Raw genomic sequence first — 21,182 nt, forward strand, 5'->3', positions numbered from 1 at the left:
GCGCTACGTGCGGGGAGGGGTAGTTTCAAGCGTCCCCCCTGCAGTGGCCCCGCTCCTCGCCAGCCCAGGGCGCGCGCAGGGGGAGGAGAGGGGCTGGGGGCGCGGGAGGGAGCCTTGAAACTGTCATTTGCGTCACGGAGGGAAGGGGCGGGGGAAGGGCTGCCCTTGCTCGGCGCTGCCGAGTTTGAATCAGTTCGAAAGTGGGAGCTGTAACGGTTCTAACCGTCGCGCCTCAGCGGCGCGCGCGGGAGGGGTACGAGCGGGGGGCGGGCTTGGCTAGGCTGGATTGTCCATGTGCCCCCAGCGCCTTCTGTCCGCCTGTTGCGACCCAAGCAGCCCCACCGCCGCCGCTCCTGCTGCTGCTCTTTCCCCGCCGGATCAGCCCCGGCTCGCTGAAGGCCCCGCCCCGGCTGACACCTGCCGGGAGCCGGCCTCGGGGACCGGTCTCAAGCCCAGTTGAACACCGTTCCTAGCGCAGAGCGGGGCCGGGAGCAGCCTGGGCTCCTCAACTCTCCCAAAGCCCCTTCGCACCCTCAGTGGCATTTTTCTCCACATCCAAGGTGGCAGTGCAGCCCCGTGGCCATCGCGAAATTCTCAACAGGCCCCTTGTTTGCTAATAAAAATGCTGACAAAATCTCAACCAGCTTACTGCACTTGACAGGATGCCGCATTGTGCATCACAGCTTTTATCCAGGGCTTTTAGTAATGTCCCATCTTGCAGCATTACCCAAAACCTAATGCCACTGCCATCAACCTTCCTCTCAGGCCTCTAATTTGTGGACTGCTGTCAATTTGGTCCTCACTACACCTCAAGTGAAGGCCATGCTTAAAGTTTTCCTGTTCCTGTTTCTTCATCATCTCCACAAAAAGGCTGTCCTGTCCATCTACACAGCCTTCTCTCTCAGGCTGTTGTCATCCCATACTCTTGCCTACTATGGAAGCCTTTTCCCTGGCCCTCTCAAGAAAAGGGTTTTTTTTCCCACTCATGCCAGTTCAAAAGTACAGTAAATACGATTTTACCAGCTCAGCACTTCGGCTGTTTCACCTTTTTTACATCCCAGCTCAACTTTATTAAATGGAGCACGCAAAAGCCACTTGTCAGCATTTTCACAGTTATTCATAGCCCATCCCCATATTACCGGTTAGCTCTTTGTCGTTGTCAGACCCTCACTCAGCTCCCAAGACTCATTGGTCTGGTTTCATTGGCAGAGTTTCTTGTTAAATTTCATGTTACATTCTCAATCAAAAATCTGCATGCTTTCTCCTAGGCTGTAACTCAGGCTTAGAAGAGGCTCCTCTGAATTCTTCAAGTCTTTTCTGAAAACTGTCTTCTGCCATTATGCCTAAAAATATCATTTAGGCAAATAGGCATGCTGAAATCACTGCCTATTGCTGACAGGGATCATTTCCTTGTACTTCTGCATCTGTTTATCTGTATTTATCTGTTGTTGCATCTTATATTGGAGGTTCTTTGGTGTCAGAGAGCCAGGTGTCAGTGTTGTGTTTGTACCACACTAAGCACAAGAGATCCCGAATATGACTGAGGCTCATTGGTCCTGCCATAATGTATTCATCTGTAATAATGACAGCCACATTCAAACAACCATGAGTTACCCCTCTCCCAAATAATTACATCAGTGAAACACCATTTTTTCAATAATACATTCTGGGTGCTTTTTGTTTTCCCATTGCTGAATCTTTAGGGTTCACTTCAAATTTACAACCTTTCCCCAGCAACTACAAAGACTAGAAATGTATTTGTCTCTTAATTTCAGCAGCCTGTGTTTCAACAAAAATCTCAAATATCACAAGACTTAAAGAAAATCTTCTGACCTGATAGAACTACAGCTCACTCTCCTTTGTTTTCTGATCCTGACATTGAGTCAATGTTAATAGTTCTTTTTTATTGTAACGTCTTCCTTTGCAAATAAAGAAGCATAGCAGTTACAAATTCTCCTATCCCTTTCTTAATTCCAGCAGAAAAAAAATGATAATTTCAAAAGATTCCCATTTGTGATTGTATTTACCAAAATTGGCACATTTCTAAAATGTGATCTATTGATCAAATCTGGATATAAGGCTATTTAAAACTACCCCAAAATGGCTGCCAAATTTAAGATGGCCACCCAGTTCTTTGCTATTGAGAATTTGAGACCATTAGTTTGTTTTCAGTGAGGAAGCATAAAATAGTCCTAACAAATAATGTTAAAAATAATTTATTGTAATTGGTTTAGTTAATTGCATTACTGAGAAATTAATATTAAACTGTTGACAGATCCTCATCTCAGATGTCTGCACTTCAGTGGAAAGTTGTTTGTGCCTGTAAGTGCGGGCATGTCTACAGGTACAATTAATGTGACTGAATAAACTCTGGTGCAATGTGAGCCAGACATGCAGTTAAGCACAGTAATTTTCTCCACTGTTGGATAGTACATCTGTCTGACAGGACTATCCAGCAGCTCTGTAAATTAGTCTACACTGGCCCAATCACCGTGCATATTTAGACAATGACACTTTACTGCACAGTAAAGCACATGTAGATGCATCCTGTTTGGAGTTATCTAGTGCCGATTAGGAAATCAAAGATCAAATGCTCTGAAAGGACTGTTTTGTTTTGGGGGGGGGTTTGGGGGGGAAAGAAATACTCTTTCCGTTTTAGCTGAATTGTGTTGCCTTGATGTGTAAGATCTAATCAGAAAATAACTCTTAAAAAGCAGACTGTCTGATCATCAGTCTCCTGCAAACAGCCTGAGTGTTGGCAGTTGTTTGTTCTGCTCCAAGGTGTTTAAAGTTGCAAAGCACTGCTTGTAGACTTTCCATTCTCACTGAGCAAAACCACCCAAGTGGCTTTCTGTTTCTGACTTATTTTCATAATGGAAGAATGTCTTTTTAACTAAATGTGCTTCTCCAAGAAAGGAAAAGAAGATGTCAGATACAAAAGATATAATTCATAATTTATAGAATATCATTTGAATGATTAAATTGGTATTTTGCAAAGTTATTTCATGCATTTTAGTATATTTCTTGATGAGACCATCTAAATTAAAGCATTTGAAAATCATGTTAATGCTAAAAATGTTTAAATTACATAACAATGGAAACAAAATCCAAGTCAGAAAAAAAAATCTGACTTGGATTGTATACATTTCTTTAGATTATTCTAAACATTTTTATTTCTTTGTTCGTCATTTTCCTGGTTTGCTCCTGTTTCCTTTGACAAAATCATATGAACTTTGATAGAAGCAGGATTGGGTCCAACCCACCAGTGAAACGTGCCTGTTTTTTGATGCATGAATCAAGTATTACATAAAGAATTTGCAGAGTATTGAATTGTTATATCCTGTGAGTCAGACATCTCAGCACTGCATTTAGCCTTAAAAACATTTTAAAATGCCAGAAATGCAAGCAATTCTGATAATTTATATAGGGGCGAACTAATAGCATGTCTTTGTTTATTCTTAAATTACAGGCATCTGGTGGAGAAGGGGATACAATAGTGTAAACAAAATTAAATCAAACACTGGTAGGCTCTAAGTAGAACTATGTTTTTTAAATGTGAAGAAAGGTTTTTTTGGTTTTTTTTTTTACAAATATGGGCTTCTGATTGTCCCTCTAATAAATTCACTACCGATTTCTGCAGTAAAGGGCCTCTGGTAGTATCCCTGTCTGGAGAAGCCAGGCAGAATCAGTACAGGAATTCCTTTAGTTTGAAAGATTCCACTTTTTTTAAGGCAGGCCGAGAACACTTGTTGATTGGATGTCATACAGGGCTTCCTGCTTGGCTAGCAGTGAGTACAGTACATGTGAGCGAACTCCACCCCTATTGCCTGACATCAGGATTATTGGTAGCTGATGCTATGGCTCTTACAAGGAAGTACACAAATGTTTAAATTTATGCCTTGTCAGCTATTTCATAGCTGTCCTCTCTACTTTGAGACATGGCTGCAGCTAGTAACAAAGTAGAGGGTTTTTTTGGGGGGTGGGTCTGTAATGTCGCATAATTTAGTACATTTTAAGCATTAGTTCGTTATATATGACTGAAATTCACCGGGTCCAGTCCTGCTTCTATTAATTAAATTAGAGAAGGAATAAGTACATTTTTTAATTTATCAAAGGACCAGTACTCCTTTTTCTTTACATGGACCCACACTCTCAGAACACATGGAATAATCAAATTATTTGTTATAGCAGGCAGACAATGGGTGTGAGCTATTTAAATAAGACACTCTCCAGATCTATAGTGGCAGCTGTAGCTTAGGCACACTCATTCTTCCCTTCATAATACTGCTGTGCACATTTTCCAATATGCTGGACTTCAAGCATATGAAATTTTATCTAAGACTCTACAAGATCTTCCCTGTGAAGTAACTGGTTACTTCTTTGGAAAGTGGTGTCATATTATCCTATGAAATCAATAAACTATCAATGATAACTTTAACAATGAGATTTCATGATCCAGATACTTCATTCAAATGCATGTAAATTCAGTGAGACTGTATATATATAAATGTCTGTTCTACAGAACTAATATCTTCATCAGACCACCAACAGCAACAGCTAATCTGGTCCAATGCTCCCATATTTTAAACACATTCAATTGGCTGTTTATGATTATTTATTTTTCAGAATGATTGATTTAATTATGTTTGCTCACTGTAGTAATTTTAACTGAGAATGTTATAATTCACCACGTGAATATCAACTTTGTTTAAAATAACATTCCTTTTTAAATGTTTTTCCATTAACATTTTAATGCTACTTTTATAATTTTCACAGAAAAAATGCAACCTTATAAACAATTTTGAAAGTTATTTCAGTCTTCTATATTTTCTTTAGATCTTACTTTAGTAATCAAAATGATACAGATATCTATTTTCTATACACATAGGGCAAGCATGCTTTTAGTCAAACTGACCTTTAGTTTAGATTTAGAGAACAAAAACCAAGAAAACCAAAGTCTCCATGAAATAGACAGCGTGCTCACAACCTGAATCAAATATTGTATTTTGAGCATAAAACACTAGTGTAAAATCTGAGAATGTAAATCACAGCTAGAAATTTAAGTGTAGACCTATCCATGACCTGGAGGTGTTGAAAGCAGAATTCAAGATTTGAAAAGTTCATTCAGTATGTAGCAAGAAAAAAAGGTACAACAAGAACAACACAGATAAATACACTACTGGGCCTTTAGCTATCACAATATAGGGCTAATATATCAAAATGCTCACATTTCCTTACAATTCATGGCCTTCTTGTCTCATGCTGCAGCTGCCATCACATGCAGCTAGTTCTTAGCTTTCCAATTATATTAGTTGCATCCCCTATTGACATACAAACTATCAGACATTTAACTGATTATTTGTCTCATGTCTTCATACAGAATATTCACTAGACAAAGATGCCTTCCGGATTATTGATCAGTTCACCTCCCACAGAGATTGCAAGACAGCATTTTACTACAAAACATCCTGTTTCAGGAAAATGGTTGTATGACACACAAGAGTGGAACCGATAGCAGCACAAAGAATTAAAATCTAATGATATGACACTAAAGATAATACCGTACATGATAATATCTTTTTTGTTTAAAATGGAGAGGTTTGAAGAAAAACTTTTTTGTTTCTGGTATCAGAACGTCTGTCTTGTGGAAAAAGCAGTGTAGCTAATTTCTCTTTAAAATTAATATTATTAACATTTATTCTATCAGAAGAAGAAAATGTCTTCTATCTGATAGAAGAAGACGACAAAGACAACAAAGAAGAAGATTATTAACATTTAAAGTAGTAAATTTTACTCTATGGAATCATGCATTTCAGGTTGCAAAGTCAGCTGTTAAAGAGAAAAACTGACTCTTATGCAATGTCTCATGTAAGTGGCCATTAGGTAACAAAATTTAATGGTGCCTGTATAACTAATTAAAGACTTGTAAAGATGAATGTAGTTATAAAACCTCTCTTTGTTTGTCCATTACCTGCCCTCTGTATGCATTCTCCTCACATCTAGTTACCCTCATACTTTTGTATGTATTTTCCCTATGTGTACTGTTTCACCTTTGGCTTCCTCCTTACAACCTGAACCTCCTTTTTTTCTCCTTTTGTTTACCTATGTCTAATCTTTTCTTTTTTCTGTAATAGCATTTATTTATAGCCTAGGTTTGTCTAGTCTTGACAGTCTAAAATGGCAAAGAAGTTTTAGTAGCTACATTCTCCTTACATACTTTTTATAAGATGTAATCCAAATAGTTTATTTATGTCCTCACAAATCCAAAGACTAATGATCATTTAAACCTAATGCAAATATGGCTTTACAGCATACCTGATGAAATAGAAAAATTCAAATTGCAATGATTAAGTTAGTCAAAATCCACAGGTTTAAAGTTAATTTAATATTTGGCAAACTGTTAAATTTTCTGTTAAGTATAATAAAAATAACATCAACATATAATACACTAATAATATAATATAATTCTGTTAAGTACTACATATACTTTTCAGGTGCAGGTGTTCTTTAAATCAGCGGTCATGTTAGGATATTGGTCTTCCAACATCCCTCCATAAAAATAAACTCTGTCCCCAGTACTTCTTCACAATTAGATGCCTCTCCCAAAAAAAGGTATCAATGTTCAAAATGTGACTGAGAGTGTCTTCTGGGCTAGTATTGAATGTGTCAATAGCCCATACTAGGCTCCTTCTGTCTGACCTTTTTGGTTTTGAGGAATAAAACATGGTGCTATAGGTTCATCACCTGTGGCACTAAAATGAAATGTGATTTACTATAAATTATGCATGTTTCTTAATAACAAATTAAATATTTTCAAGTATTTTCTTAATATTTTCATTTATTTTCACTAATGCATTGTCTACTGTTGACTTAACTCTTTACTAGGAAAAGAGGTGTATTATTCCTTAATGAGTGTACCTACATGTGTGCTTTAATGCATAGTAGCCTATTTTAATGCACATAAAACAACACTAAAAAAACCGTGGGCATTCATACACATACTTTGTCGTCCTGTGATGCTCTGGAGATCCGCTGCTTTGGAGCAGACTCAATTAATTGAAAATGGCGGTGGTGCGCTTTTGAACTAAAACACCTCTGATGTGTTTTAGTTCAAAAGCACGCCACCCCATTTTCTCAGAGCTGACATACATTTTGCTACTTCTACAATTGTGAGTGTCGCGGCGCCAGGTGCTTTTCAAAGTGCCCGGTGCTGCAGTGCTTACATGTGTAAAAATACCCCATGCTATTTAGTTAATGCACATTAAAATAGGCTAATGTGCATTAAGCATCACTTAAAAACTGTTGGCACTTATACACGTGACAGACCTCTGCTCCAACACATGCTAATTAGCACCCATCTAACCAAACTCAATTAATCCAGTCTGCTGTGAATCTGCTGGAGCATGCTAATTATTGCTCTCCAGCAGCTTAATTACAACTTTTCAAGTTACAATGAACAACATTAAGACAATGTTAAGACATTTATAAATTGACACCCTGTTTCAACCTTCCAACCTGGGTTTCAACTTTACAATGCTGGAAACAGCTGCATCCAACTGGTAAGTTTGGTGTGGGGGAAGGATAGGGAGAAGGGAAGGCATGTTGGGGGGGACAGATCAAAGCCCTCCGTGGTGTGGAGGGGCTGGGGCAAGTTGCTCATCTGGTGGCTCCCAACGCTCATCCAGAAGCGTGTGCCCCCAGATCGGGGTGAGTGGTGCTGGGGCTGTGCCAGGCTGCACTCTGGGTGGGTGGCAGGGCCTATGGGGGTGCTATGGCCCCCCATAGCCTCTGCTGTGCTGCTGCCCTGCCCTGTCCCACCCCATTGCCTGCCCCAATCCAAGGGCACACCCCCACATGCCCTGCTGCAGCTCACCCAGCCAGGGCAGGTCGGGTGCGGGATAGAGCCATGGGTTGCCTGATGGGGGGGCAGTGCTTGCTGCTGCACACCGCTTGTCCGGAGGCAGCGCAGCAGCCCCTTCCACACCTGTCCCACCCTGCTTCACCCTGGCTGGGCAAGCGGCAGGAAGGCATAGCCGCCACTCCCAGCACAACCTGGTGCAGACCCAGCCCCACCCACCCCACCCCATGCAGATCCAGGGGCACACCCCTCCATGCACTCCCAAATGACCGGTGGGAGCCGCCAGACAAGCAGCTTGCCCCAGACTCAGCCTCTCTCTCACCCCCCTATACCCCTTCCTTTCCCCCTCCCCTTCCACCACACCAGACTTACCAGCTGGATGCAGCTGTATCCAGCATCATAAAGGAACCAATCCTCCATGAATAACATTGTTCCTATGGGAAAATTGGTTTCAAGTTATGATGTTTCAATTTAAGATCTGTTTTTCAGGAACCAATTGCAGCATAAGTCTGAGGACTACCTGTATGCACTGTCCCTGCATCTCAAAATGGTGGCAGGGGCACGTTAACTAAAGCCCATTGAACAAGCTTTAGTTAAAGTTAGGGCTGTGCAAAACAGCACCTCTTCATTTTGACTTCAGTTTCACCATTTCAAAGGGACAATGTTTTGTTTCACTGTTTTGAAGCACTGTTCCGTTTCATTTAATCAAAAGTGTTTTACTGTTTCGACGCTGTTTTGACACGTTTCAACATTTTGCCTTTAGGCTATATTGGGGAATCACACAAATACCTATAATTTTGTCATTTCTTGCCTGATTTGCATGCAAATTGCAGGGATGTGTCATGGGATGGGATCCTCAAGGATGTCCATGTTACCCTAGGGCCCCTCAACCATGCCAATATGGCCCACTGGGCACCCTCTATTATCCCCTGCCACTTCTTGATGTAATGGTAATGAGTAGGGAGACTGCCTTTAAGCCTACTTGAGCATGGTCCTGTTGGATTTCCCTGATCCCCATGGGTCCTGGACCCTTTGTGGGTCCCATTTCAAAATAGGTGTCCAGGAGACACCCCAGCCTTATGGGCTATATGTGTGGCTCCAGCTGCCCCTTTACCATGTCCCAAGCCTCGCAGATGGCATTGACGTTGTCCAGTCTAGGCCTGGCTGTGATTTGACCCCCTTGTCCTCTCTGGGCTCTCCGCAGCCCTGTGTCCATGCCTCACTGGCATCTGGGCTATCCACAGCCCTGTCTCTGTGCCCCTCGTGCCACGCCCTCTCTGGCGCCAGGGTCTGTACACCCCAAATGCCGTGCCCTCTCTGGCGCTGGGGTCCCCACGCTGCAGTGGGCCCCCAGTGAGGCCTCTTCCTTCCCCAAATAGCCTCACCCAAACCACTGGTTGTTATGAAATGGCAAACAAAACATAAGCTCCTGGGCTGTAACGTAACACATATGTTCCCATCATTCTCCACCCCTTTAAAAGAATCAAACTTTGCCCCAGGCATTCCCAGAAGTTAGACTCGCCCTCAGGCGTCTTCCCCTAGCTCCCTGTAGGAGGGCTCCTTCCTGCTTGGCCTCTGGCAGCAAACTGACCCCCCTAGTTCTGGCCTGGGGATTTATAAGGGCCCAGGGCCCTACCCATTCCAGTCAGCTGACAGGTCCAGGTGCAGGCTAATTTGCTCTCTAGCCTGTTGCCCTGATAATCTCCACCTGGGCTTCAGTCTGTCTCTCTGGGCTCTCCCCAGGCAGTTTCTGCTCGTCTAGGAGCAGGCACTTTAGTGTCCTGCGACAGGATGGTAGCCCACCTGAGGGCATGAAACCTGCCAAGTTTCAAGGAGATACATGCAGGGTTTTTTGTGAAACTGCACCTCAAACTGTTCAAAGCAAAACTAATACCACTTGCCGGCAGCAGCAGCCTGCTGGAATCCTGCACACAGATCCAGGGACCCGCTCCCTCCAGGAGGATTCTGGCATTGCCCCGCAGCCCTCCCAGGGGGCGCAAGCCCCCGGATCTGTGTGCAGGATGACAACAACCTGCTACTGCCAGCTGGGGCCAGCGCCAGCACTGGGTTTTTCTCAGCAGCCTGCTGAAACCCTGCATGCAGATTGGGGGTCAGCGCCCCCTGAGAAGAGCTGGGGAAATGATCAGATTGCTTGGAGAAGCGATCAGAGAGCTGGGGAATCAAACCGAGAGCTAGATGTCAATATCAGAGCAGTCCTTCCCCACTCTTTCCCCTCCCTCTTTTTAGTTTCTGTTTAGCTGCAAGCAAGCTGGCTTCAAAACATTTTGAGTGCCCTCATTTCGTTTTGAAGCTGTTTTGAAGCCTTTCATTTCATTTTGATTTTGCTATTTCAAGTTCGAAACAAGTCGAAACAGCTTCGAAACTAAACACCCATTGAAATTTTGCACAGCCCTAGTTAAAGTGCCCCCACCACCATTTTGAAGCACAGAACGCTATATACACTTGACACTGCAGGCTCTTTACTTAGAGTGGCTCTCAGAGCCTCTCCAGTTAAAGGACCCCTCCCCCCACCCCTCCCCCCGAGTACTTGTATAGACACCCTGTGCTCTTTATTTAATGTGCATTAAGACAGACTAATGCAAGTTTTCTTAGTACCTCACAATGGAGGCCACCTATACACATGCCAGATGTCTGCTCTGATGTGTGCTAATTAACATGTATCAGAGCAGACTTTATTAATTGAGTCACTCCAGCAGCCCCCATGTCACATCTATTCAGCATCCCCACATTTCAAAATGGCAGCAAGGGTGCTCGAACTAAAGTTCAATAAACGAGCTTTAGTTCAAGCGCCCCCACCACCATTCTGAAGCATGGAACACTGCATACCTAACATATGATAAGAACACACTTTTTCATAATGAAGATAAAATATTAAAACATGTTAGGTACTGTATGTTACCTAAGATGTATTAAGTAATGCTTCTAAATCCTAGCTTAGATAAAGCAGTGGACATCCCTGTAGAGGTTATACTCATTTAATATTTTTCCTCCTGCTTTAACAGTTTAGATTTAATTCATTTTTAAACAAAACCTGAGAACTTAAAGAGCAAGACAGAATCTTCAGAAAGACATGGGCATGCTATGCTACTCTTTACCAGCCCAACCTAAGTCTAAATGCATTTTCAGAAAAGGGTTATACAGATCCATTTGCTCTGGTGGGGGGCTGTCAATCAATGTAATAGTTTCTGGTTCAGGATTTATAAATAGTTGACAGTCATAATAGAGGGAAACACTGAATTTGATTCTTGATTTATGTGCACATCTCTGCTCATGGAAATAAAACAAAAATGAACTCTTGCTAATTGAGAAAATAATCCATTTGGGAAGATTTTAATGGTTTGGGAAGGAGAGGGTAACTATTGTAGTAGCACAGCTGGAGGGAAAGTTTGAATGTATAAATGTCAAAACAAAACATTTGTGCTAGGGACAGAAATTACACATAGACAACTGGCAAAATGGCAGAAACCGGTCTAAGATAAACCTGGATGGGTGTAGTATCAGACTTAACTAATTTAGGTTTAAGAGGTTTATTGAACTGCTGTCTCAGATCCCCTCCAGATTCAAGTTAACTCACAGTCCCCCAGCATCCCAGGATGCTTTGCACCCCTCCCACAAACCCTTACCTCCCTCACATTGTAGGTGGGCCAGGCTTGACCTAAGCTGTGTGCTCCAGCTGAGCAGGGAGACATGCTCTAGTGCCTGCCAGCTTCTGACCTGGCCCACTGCAGGCATGTGGCTACATTTCCAGGATCAAAAGTGAGTGTCTGTTCACTTGCTTATTAGTTCAATCTATGCATCTTAGACTAACCTGCAAAGAGTGAATCAATTCAGCCTCAGGCTTAATGACTGTACTTAGCCTTGTACGATAGTACACCAAAACTAGTACATAGTGATGCAGAAGCTTGTCACAGGGTGATACAATTAACTTTCATAGTTCACTTGAACTAGAATCTTGACTTCAGGTGTAGGCATGAATGATGACCAATGAGTAACAGAAAAATGACTGCTTTGAACTTGTATCAAATTTGCATCATAAAATAAAAACAGTCTTCTATCTAGTGATTTGGAAAACTTTTATGAGTTTCTTCTCTGGGGCCTTCATATTGGATCCAAATTATCCAACAAGAGAAACTAAACTGAAGGGACCAATTTTATACATGAATTTTAAACATTTGAAAGAAAGTATTTTGCCCAAATTAATGTTGGTAGCCACATCTTAATGAAGTATCAACTGCTGTCAACAACACAGGCAACTGCTAAAACACATTCTACAAATTATGTACAATAGACTGCATTTTGCTCTATGTTGCACTGGTGTAAATAAAAAGTAGCTAAATGCAGAATCTACTGTCTTGCCTCCAAAGCAGTTATGCTGATAGGCTGAAATTCACTCTTTTACAGAGGGCCCAAAAAGACATGCATAATACAAAAATCCCACTTAAGACTTCAAAATAATGGCAAGTCATTTCCTTTTTCAGTGTTTAGTATCTAAGAAAATAAAGGATTTTGTTCAGATCTAGAGCTGTATGAATCTTAAGTGAATTTTAATTGGAGTTACTCTTGGTTTTCACCGGTGACAGTGAGATCAGATTCTAAGCCTGTAAATTTGAACAACAATTCAGAAAAGAACCAGTGACTGACTAATTATGTGAATGACTGAGCATGTCATTGTTTGCTTTTATGATCATTTCTATGCATGAGTGAATGACTGTGCAATTAAGTGTGCGAGACTGAGTGGGGTCTGTATTCCTGAATAATTTATACGTTTGTGTGGTCCTTCCATCATTTGATTAGACTAAAGTGCAAGTATTTGGAGTAGTGAAATACGTAAAATACAGCTAAACCTGATATATAGTTTGGAAATAAAAGTTTATAATTTAGGATTGTGGGCCAGGGCCTGCTGTGAGTTACAATCATGTAACTAAAATGTGTTATCAGTGGGGGAACCAGGGGTTCATTTGTTCCACTCGGTCTGTTATGTCAGTTACAATGCATTAAAAAGTGCAAAAAATCTTTCTCCCAAACTAGTCTAACTTGTCATTGCCTGAATTAGACTGGAACTTATGTAAACCTGAAAGTCAGGAGTCAATACCAAAGAAATGAAAGCAATGGCTGATTTAATCTTTTATTATACCTCTGTAACTGTGCAGAATGTGCTATGGTCTTACATCAGTCTTTTTGTTTCCAAAATACATAACACATTTAGCAATAATTAAAGTTGACTTAGCTCTTATTCATTAATCTGAAGTTGATAAAAACTGTCCACATTCTATCTACATATAAACAATTTCTACTAAATGTTTTCATCTTCTCAAGCGTTCCTATACAAATAAGAGAACAAAAATTAACAGTGAACCTGTTAGAATCTATTCAAATTTGAGGACTAATAAATGGGCCTGTATAGGTATTGTACAGCTAAAACTGTACAATACTGTTTTTTCTCACTGTTGACACAGTTATATTTCACTTTTGTCCTGAACAAGCCTATTGGCCTTGTCTGCAGTATCCTTTTCCTGGAAAAAAACGTCCCACTGTTGGTGCCAGTGGTATTAAAGGTGAGAACAATAGTATATACAATGCATTGGTGCCTGCCAGCTTTTTAAGAAACATGATGTCTCAACTTGCATTAAGGAAGGCCTTTTATTATTGTAATTCATTTTATATTCAGACACTGAGGATATAGGAAACATATGTATAGTAAATAATTTCCACCTGTTTTCTTTTAAATTGAATATTCCAGAAGAGCATATTTATTGATCCTAAGCCAAAATCTGCCATCCCATCCACACTGCACAATCTCAGAATTTTATAGTAAATTGAGCAACTGGCAACAGCCTTTTCCATGTACCTTGTAATGTGACAGCATTTTGCCATTCTCTGAAAATCAGAGATCTTCAGCTTTATATATCCTCTAGGTTTGGGATGGCAGACCTCCAAAAAAGGGAAAGGACCTGGCAAGCAAAATGGGATTCAGCAAAAAGCTGATATTCTTAATGTGCTACCATTTTCCAGTGGTATTTGGGATTGAATTTGTATGCCTTAAAGTGTGGTGTTAGCTTTGGAAGGAATTTTTGGTACCTTCTTTGGATATATAGCTAGCACCTAAATATATGGGCGGATTTTATCTCTGGTATATATATATATAAAATCTAGATCTAAATTCAAAATTTCTAGTTTATACTCTAATTAAATATTTTAATTACGTGTCTTTTGGTAAAAAAAAAAAAAGAATGAGCTTTATTCATGTCTAAAAACAAATGATTACTACCGCAGATAAACAAATTCTCTGTTTTTAAGGAAATAGGAATTATCAGTCTGTGTTACTGATTGGTCAACAAGAGGAAATGTTCTCATCTTTTTCTTTCAAATAAAGATATGTGTGTTTCCATCTAATTCTAGTATTAGACAGATTGCATCTGTTGAAGCACTGGATGTTTTATTAATTGCTAATAGCTGAACTCTACTTCCTTATGAAAGACTACACTCTCAGCAATTTCCAAACCTTATAAAAAAGCTGGAAAACATTTACCCTTTTTCCAAATAATTGTTCTATCGTCTAGGCCACCTCAGTCTAATTCTACATTTCAACATTACTTGTCAATAGGGTAAAATGGATAGAGAATGGAGAATAGAGGTGATTCTTTTAGTGACTTGTTAAGCAATTTTTGACAGCAGCACTTCCATTTGCTTTTATTTCCCCATCTTTAGTATAAATTCTTATGGATATGAAGATAGGATTAATGAATATATATAAAATACTTTGAGATCATTGGAAACAGCCTTTAGAATTACAAAGTATCATTATTTAAGAGGTAACTAAAGCTACAGTAAATTGTCATTGTTATTGTAAAAAAAGAAGAATGTGTTTATAAAGTCCATTTGGTTACAGGCGCCTATCTCAAGATATTTGAATCAGTAACCAAAAGATATTTGAATCAGTAGCAAATGGAGTAGTAGGAGTTAAATCATGCCATATTTATTTTGGGTGGCCAAATGTGTCAAGATACCTGCCACAGCTGGCACGATTAACATAGATTTTCAAATAAACAAATGTGCAATGTGAGATATGCCACACAGCAAGCATTTATGTTTAATTCTTGCAGATATTCAAAAGGGGAAAATTTGGCTATAAGTAAAGCTAGAAATGTATTATAGCTAATGTGACTTAAATGTGCTGCTATAAATTGCAGTTTATTTTTCAAAACAGAGTCTTCCTATAAACAAAAATAAGATGTGACTAATTCATTTTGCTTTTTCCCTTAGAATTGTATTTACACAAAGCATGAATATGAATAGCAGAATTTAAGAAATAATTCTGATTTTCTGTGGGGAGGAGTAGACTATTCAACAGAACAGGATAAGGAATAAATATTGCCATCTATCCTATGTAGCTCTTAAATTGTCTCTCAGAACTTAAACTAACTAGCATTCTTGTTGGGACTCTCAAAAGAGAAGTGCAAAGGGCCAGGAGACTTCTACTTTCTCACAGTAGAAGTGGTAGCACTAAAACATAGTTGAAATACTGGTGTGACTGCATCTAGTATAAAGAAGTCTTATATTGATAGTGCTCATGCTATTGATAAATAGAACACATTTCAGTGCTTTGCATCAATTACCTTCCATGTATGCTGTGCTGTGTTTTGCTCAGAAACCACATGGAGGCAAGTCTGAAGGTAAATAGAGACTTTATTAAACTTGAAATTCAGGTTATAGATCAAGAACTTCTGCAGCTCAGAGATCCCTTCTAAACCACACAGAGGAGAAACACATACTTATCCTTGTGTGCCCTAACCAGCATACAGAACATGCCACATCAAAAGCGCCAAATTAATTTAATTATACTGAGTAAACTGAGGACTTCGGTTTTTTTCCTTCTTTTTAAACCCTAGGAAATCAAGTCCAAAAATAAGCAAGCAAAACCTTACCTTCATGCAGTGTTATAGTTACACAGTTAAAATTAAGAAGCCAGAAAATGCAAAAGTTAATGTTCCTATGTCAACTCTACCACACTGCATGAACGTAGTCTCTTCTCTTCCTGTTTTTCCTTGTTATATTTATTTAGATTTACAGGCACCTCTGTAAAACTCCAAATGCATCTTAATTTTTAGAATAATATTTTAACATCTGTAACAAACTTACCAAATTTCCCACACTTATTTTTAAATCTAAAATTAGATCCCTGCATTATAGCCAGACAAGCTCAATAAATCACTTGCTATATTTGTATTGTTTAATATGTACCATAAAATATACCAGGCATACAACGTGGCCAAATTAATGCTGCAGTAGAACTTTAAAATCTGCATTTTGTGGTTGTTGACATCCTGCATTATTTAATTCCAGACTGACTAGATATGGGATTTGTTTCAAATTTACCTGTTCTTAGTTAATAATTCTTAAAGTGAGCAATGCCCAGGAAGTTATCAATTAAGAAAGAATTCCAACTACCTCTCTCATGTAGTTGCTTGCACATTTCTATATTTGCACATTTGCACACTATATTTGCACATTTCTAAGAACTGCTGAAATACGTTCGTTAATTAGCATTTTTTCCTCCATTACATATAACTTGGCATTTGGTAAACTACGGTCTGAACAAGTTTCCTTGGAAAAGAAGATACCAACTGAAGCCTTAGAACTGTACTAGCCTCTTATTAACACCGTTAACAGTTGCAGGGCAATTCTTGAAACCAAAAGAGTTAAAACGAGTCAGACTTAGAACTGTAATATAATAGACTCTGTCTAGTCTATCAGAAAGTTTGAAAAGAATTGGTTTCATCTGGTATGATATTAATCAAAAGATCTTAACTTATTTTTTATTGTATAAACACTTGAATCAGAATTTACTTTTATGCTTTGGCATTCAAGCCAGGATAGTAAGTTTTACTGCAAAGACCAACAGAAACAGCAAATATACAAAGTACCCATTGTACTAAATGTCAAACTGATGCTAGTACACATGCCTATTTCTTGGTCCCTTTCACTGAGGGCATTTATAGAAGTTACATTTTTCAGCAATGAACTCTATATCCATAATGTAACAAATGTTCATGGCTACAGAGCACTTTTTAAATGGCTAAACGTGAAAATTTAACCCTCGTCTTATCAAGTTTCAGACAGGGGTGTTCTAAGGCAGAGCACCTTTGGAAATCTATGTACAGGGTTTCCTGAAGGGTTAATTTTGGGTAATTTTGCCTTCATCCAATGTGGCTTTGTAGGCTGGGCTGGTGTAGACATGGGCAAACACCAGCCCAGCGCCACTTGCGGGGCTGTCACAGCAGGGGAGGGAGCGGGGATGGGGGAAAGGAACCCCCCCACTGTGCAGGCTCCTCCCCAGCTACCCTTGCTGGGGTCTTGGGGTGAACTGGGCCGGTCCTGCACAGTGAGGGGGCTCTCTTCCTGTGGCCCCACCCTGTGCATGAGCATCTTGACACTAACTGCCTTGCCTGAATCTGGGACAGGGGACGGATGGGAATGGAGCCCCTCTGTCTCATAAGCCTTTCTCAGCTCTCCCCATGACCCCAGCAGGGGTAGCTTGCCTGGGTCTCCATGGTGGGGGGCTTCTGTGCCTTTCCCCACTTGAGGCTCTTGACAAAGTCAGCCTTGTGGCTGCTATGTCCAGAGCTAAAGTGGGGGTCGGGGGGGGGGAGGAGGAGGGAGGATCCGTCTCCCTCCCTCTCTCTCCCCCCAGCCATAGCTAACAGTTGCCAGCTGGTGAGGGTGGGCTGGAGCAGGGTTGGGGACATGGACACACGGCAGACTCCTAGGAGGCTGCTGGAGTGTCCCCACCTGCTGGCCAGGCTTAGGGCAGGCAAATGCCTGTTGGGTTCATTGGCACTCTAACTCATGGAACTTTGTGTAAGGTGCCATGAGTTAGAGCACCTGCCCAACAGGCTGCCTGCACTTGGGTACATGCCATTAGGCTAAGTCAGTATTATAAAGAATCACAACATCCCCTGACTCTACTGGTTACTGTTACACTTACAATTAAAACTGATTCAATCATATTGGTTTCTGTCAAAAGCCATCATTAACTGACCCTGCAATAATTGTGTTTATAGAATTATTATTCTTTAAATTAATTTCAATTTCCAAGTTTTATACATATATCTCTAAGACTTTTTGAATAATGAGAAAAATATGAGTATGAGGGGTGAGTTTGCTTAGCTGCTCTTTATGGACTCAAGTCATTTTGCATAACCAATACAGAGGTTATTGAAAAATATCAGCAAACAACCTACACTTATAAATATCAATAAATATCTTAACATGACAATGCCCTCTTGTGGGAGACAATACACAGTAAAAATAAAAAATGGAGGACACCAGAACTTTCTCTATGCAAGGAGTTTAAAACAATGGCCTTTTCCTCCTATCATAAATGACTCTTTAACTCAATTTACCTTCTATTTTACTTCCACTGTAAATAATTTTTAGTATTAAAAGCAAGAGAACAGCACATGCAAGTAGAAAGGAAAATACTGTAACAAAAATAAGTCCTTGAAATTAATAACATTTGAGATGTATGGGCCTGATGACATAAAGGTATGACACGGACCTAAAAGAGTTGAATGCTCTGGGTCCCAAAGGTTCAGAAGGGGAATTTGGGTTTGCAAATGGAAGTTGCTTTTAGTTTTCTGGCTACTTCCCCTGCAGAAATCCTGTTGAATTAAACAGGAGTTTTCCACACTGATTGGTTACAACATTGGACATTTTGTTATTAGAAATTAGAGCCAAGGAGAGCCAGGGGGCACTGTGGACTGAAGCAGATGCAAGACTAACAGACCCCTGCTATATTGTGACATTCTTGGCCACTTCTAGTTGTTAAAATTCACCAACCTCTTACAGAAATTATAGTTTGGATTACTATAGATCCTACTTTATGGCTGCAAAAAATTCTCATTCCCCTCAGTTTTCAGGGGCCATCAAAAACCCATGAGGGAGCCACTTGGCTCCAAATTGGAGGCCTCTGAGGTAAGATCTGAGAAGCAGATCAGGGAGTTAGCTTCTCTGACACAGGACGTAGCTAGAAAGATATCAAGCATTAAAAATGCAGTAAACAACACTCAGGAATTTGTGGTGAATGTTGAGGCTTCACTGAATGCCCTGGTAAAGCAGATTCAGGGAGTGGAGAATAGAGTATCTCTTGTAAAGAACAAGCTTTGGAAACATCCAGCCGTTAGATTCTCACAGCAAGAAGCTGCAAGCTCTGAGGCTAAATACAGATATTGAAGAAGCCAGAAGTAGAAGCAATCTAACTTTTGAGCTTTACTCTTAAGTGTCCAAGGTTAGGTTGGGAGTAAGCAAAACACACATTAGCTGTTGGCAGGGTAGGGCCCAGGAGGTAGAGGGTGCTCTCACATGCCTCCCAGTGTGCTCTGTGGACTCCCCGGGCTGCCAAAGACTCCTGAGCAGAGCCAAAAGGCCAAGCCACCCCTGACTGATGGGTGGGGACATCACAGTCACCCACCTGGACCTGATGTGGCAGTGGGTCATTATGGCCACGATCCATCAGCCATCTATCCCATGCATGCCCACCTAGAGCACCCTGCACCCACTAAGTATATGTGTTCCTCCCAGATGCCTGGTTTTGTGTGTGTGATGCCTGTATTTTGCCCTTCCCCCACTGATGCTGGTGGTCCTGGCCCTGTACAGTGGCAGGCTATCCAGATTCATGAAGCTCTTGCCAAGTAGCTCATCATCTTTGTAGACCGGGAGCCATTCCCACATAAACAGAACTGGAGGTTTTCAAGTGCACCTGCCATGGCACTGAGCCTGGATGGCTTGTTCAAGTGCTGTGGCAGTGCTGGTGCAAGCAGTCGCCAACCTGTCTGTTCCCACCCGCAACATCAAGGTCCTCATTTGGTCCTCATTTTGCTGGTGCCATCTACACCCATGTCTCCAGCTGACTATCTTGGATCCACATCTTGGGCTTCACAGCTGGCAATCCCACAGACAAATGCAGAGTCTGCAGACAAGGGAGACATCAAGGGACCTATAGAGAGTCCCCTGTCCAGACCCCTTCCCATGCCCAGGGCCAGAAAGCTGCGCAGCTGCTTACAACCTGGCACTGACTGTGCCATGAAAGAAACATCTTCATTCTGCCTCCCACCTGGGAAAACCCGGACAGCTGGGTTCTATTTCCCTGCTGTGGGAGCCAGGAGAGCTGGGAACTCAAGTGTCTGGGCCAGGAGGGTTGAGCCTTCTCTGGTTCTCCAGGAAGAGAGGGAGTGGGGGGTTTACCTGCGACAGTGCTAATACATAGGTGCTCTGCCAAATGGTGCTCAGAGATGCCCCAGGAGAAACCCACAGTTGTGACTGTTGGTTACACCTCAACTGAAAAAAGCTTTCAGTGTATTTTTGGATCTGTTTGGTTGTTGTTTTGCATAAAGTGTTTCCACATCACCATTCTGGCTTCTCTGAGGAAAGCAACAACATCTTGAGGGATGGAGTGGCCATCTGTCAATCAGATTTATGGTCTCACTCAATGTAATACAGACTGATAAGCCCCCAACAACAGTAGGGGGTAATGACCTTAGCACCTCAGCTTTGTTCCAGGCCAGTGGCATGGGGGTTAGAGGAGTTCCTGTTTGAGAGGTATGAGGTCAGTGTGGGGAGCATCAATAAATCAGTATTATCAGTCATTCGTGTGGACAGTTGTTGAGCCAAGAGCATGCTGAATATCAGAGTAGGCAACCACATGCTTCCCAGTGAGCATACCCCAACCTACCAAGGAGTCAAATTACATCATTCCCTCACCAATGAATATTACATTCAGAAAGTCGACAGTAAAGTCTTTGTGTGGGTTTAGCCAGCTCAACATGGTGTACAAACTTCAAAGTGTTCAGAACCACCACATTTGCAATGGTATATATCCTAGCAGATTACTGTGCTTCTGTATGGACCAGAAGTTGTCACACTAAATAGCTCCATACTACACTTAACAGTGCACAGAGACTCATAAGAGTCTGCACAACTTAAACATACACAGATGTATTCCCTGTATATAGAGCATTAGACCAAGTGACATAAGAAGACACACCCTAACTGCTCCCTTGCTACCAGGTTTCTGGGCCCATTGAGAGCCTAGCAGGCTAGGCACTGAGGCCTTGTGAGTTGCACTAAATTTAGGTAAGGGATGGGGTGAATTAAAATGAAATTATCATTCAGAGTAATCTGAGCTGAAATCTATTCCCACAGCATTGTATACCATTAAGAAACTGGGGGGCTGTGGTGTAGACACCCACACAGTCAAATGGGTCACCAACTGGCTGGAGGGCCGCACCCAGAGGGTGGTAGTGGA

Source organism: Crocodylus porosus, unplaced genomic scaffold, assembly GCF_001723895.1.
Source record: "Crocodylus porosus isolate Cpor-Errol unplaced genomic scaffold, CroPor_comp1, whole genome shotgun sequence".
NCBI classification, from domain to species: Eukaryota; Metazoa; Chordata; order Crocodylia; family Crocodylidae; genus Crocodylus; species Crocodylus porosus.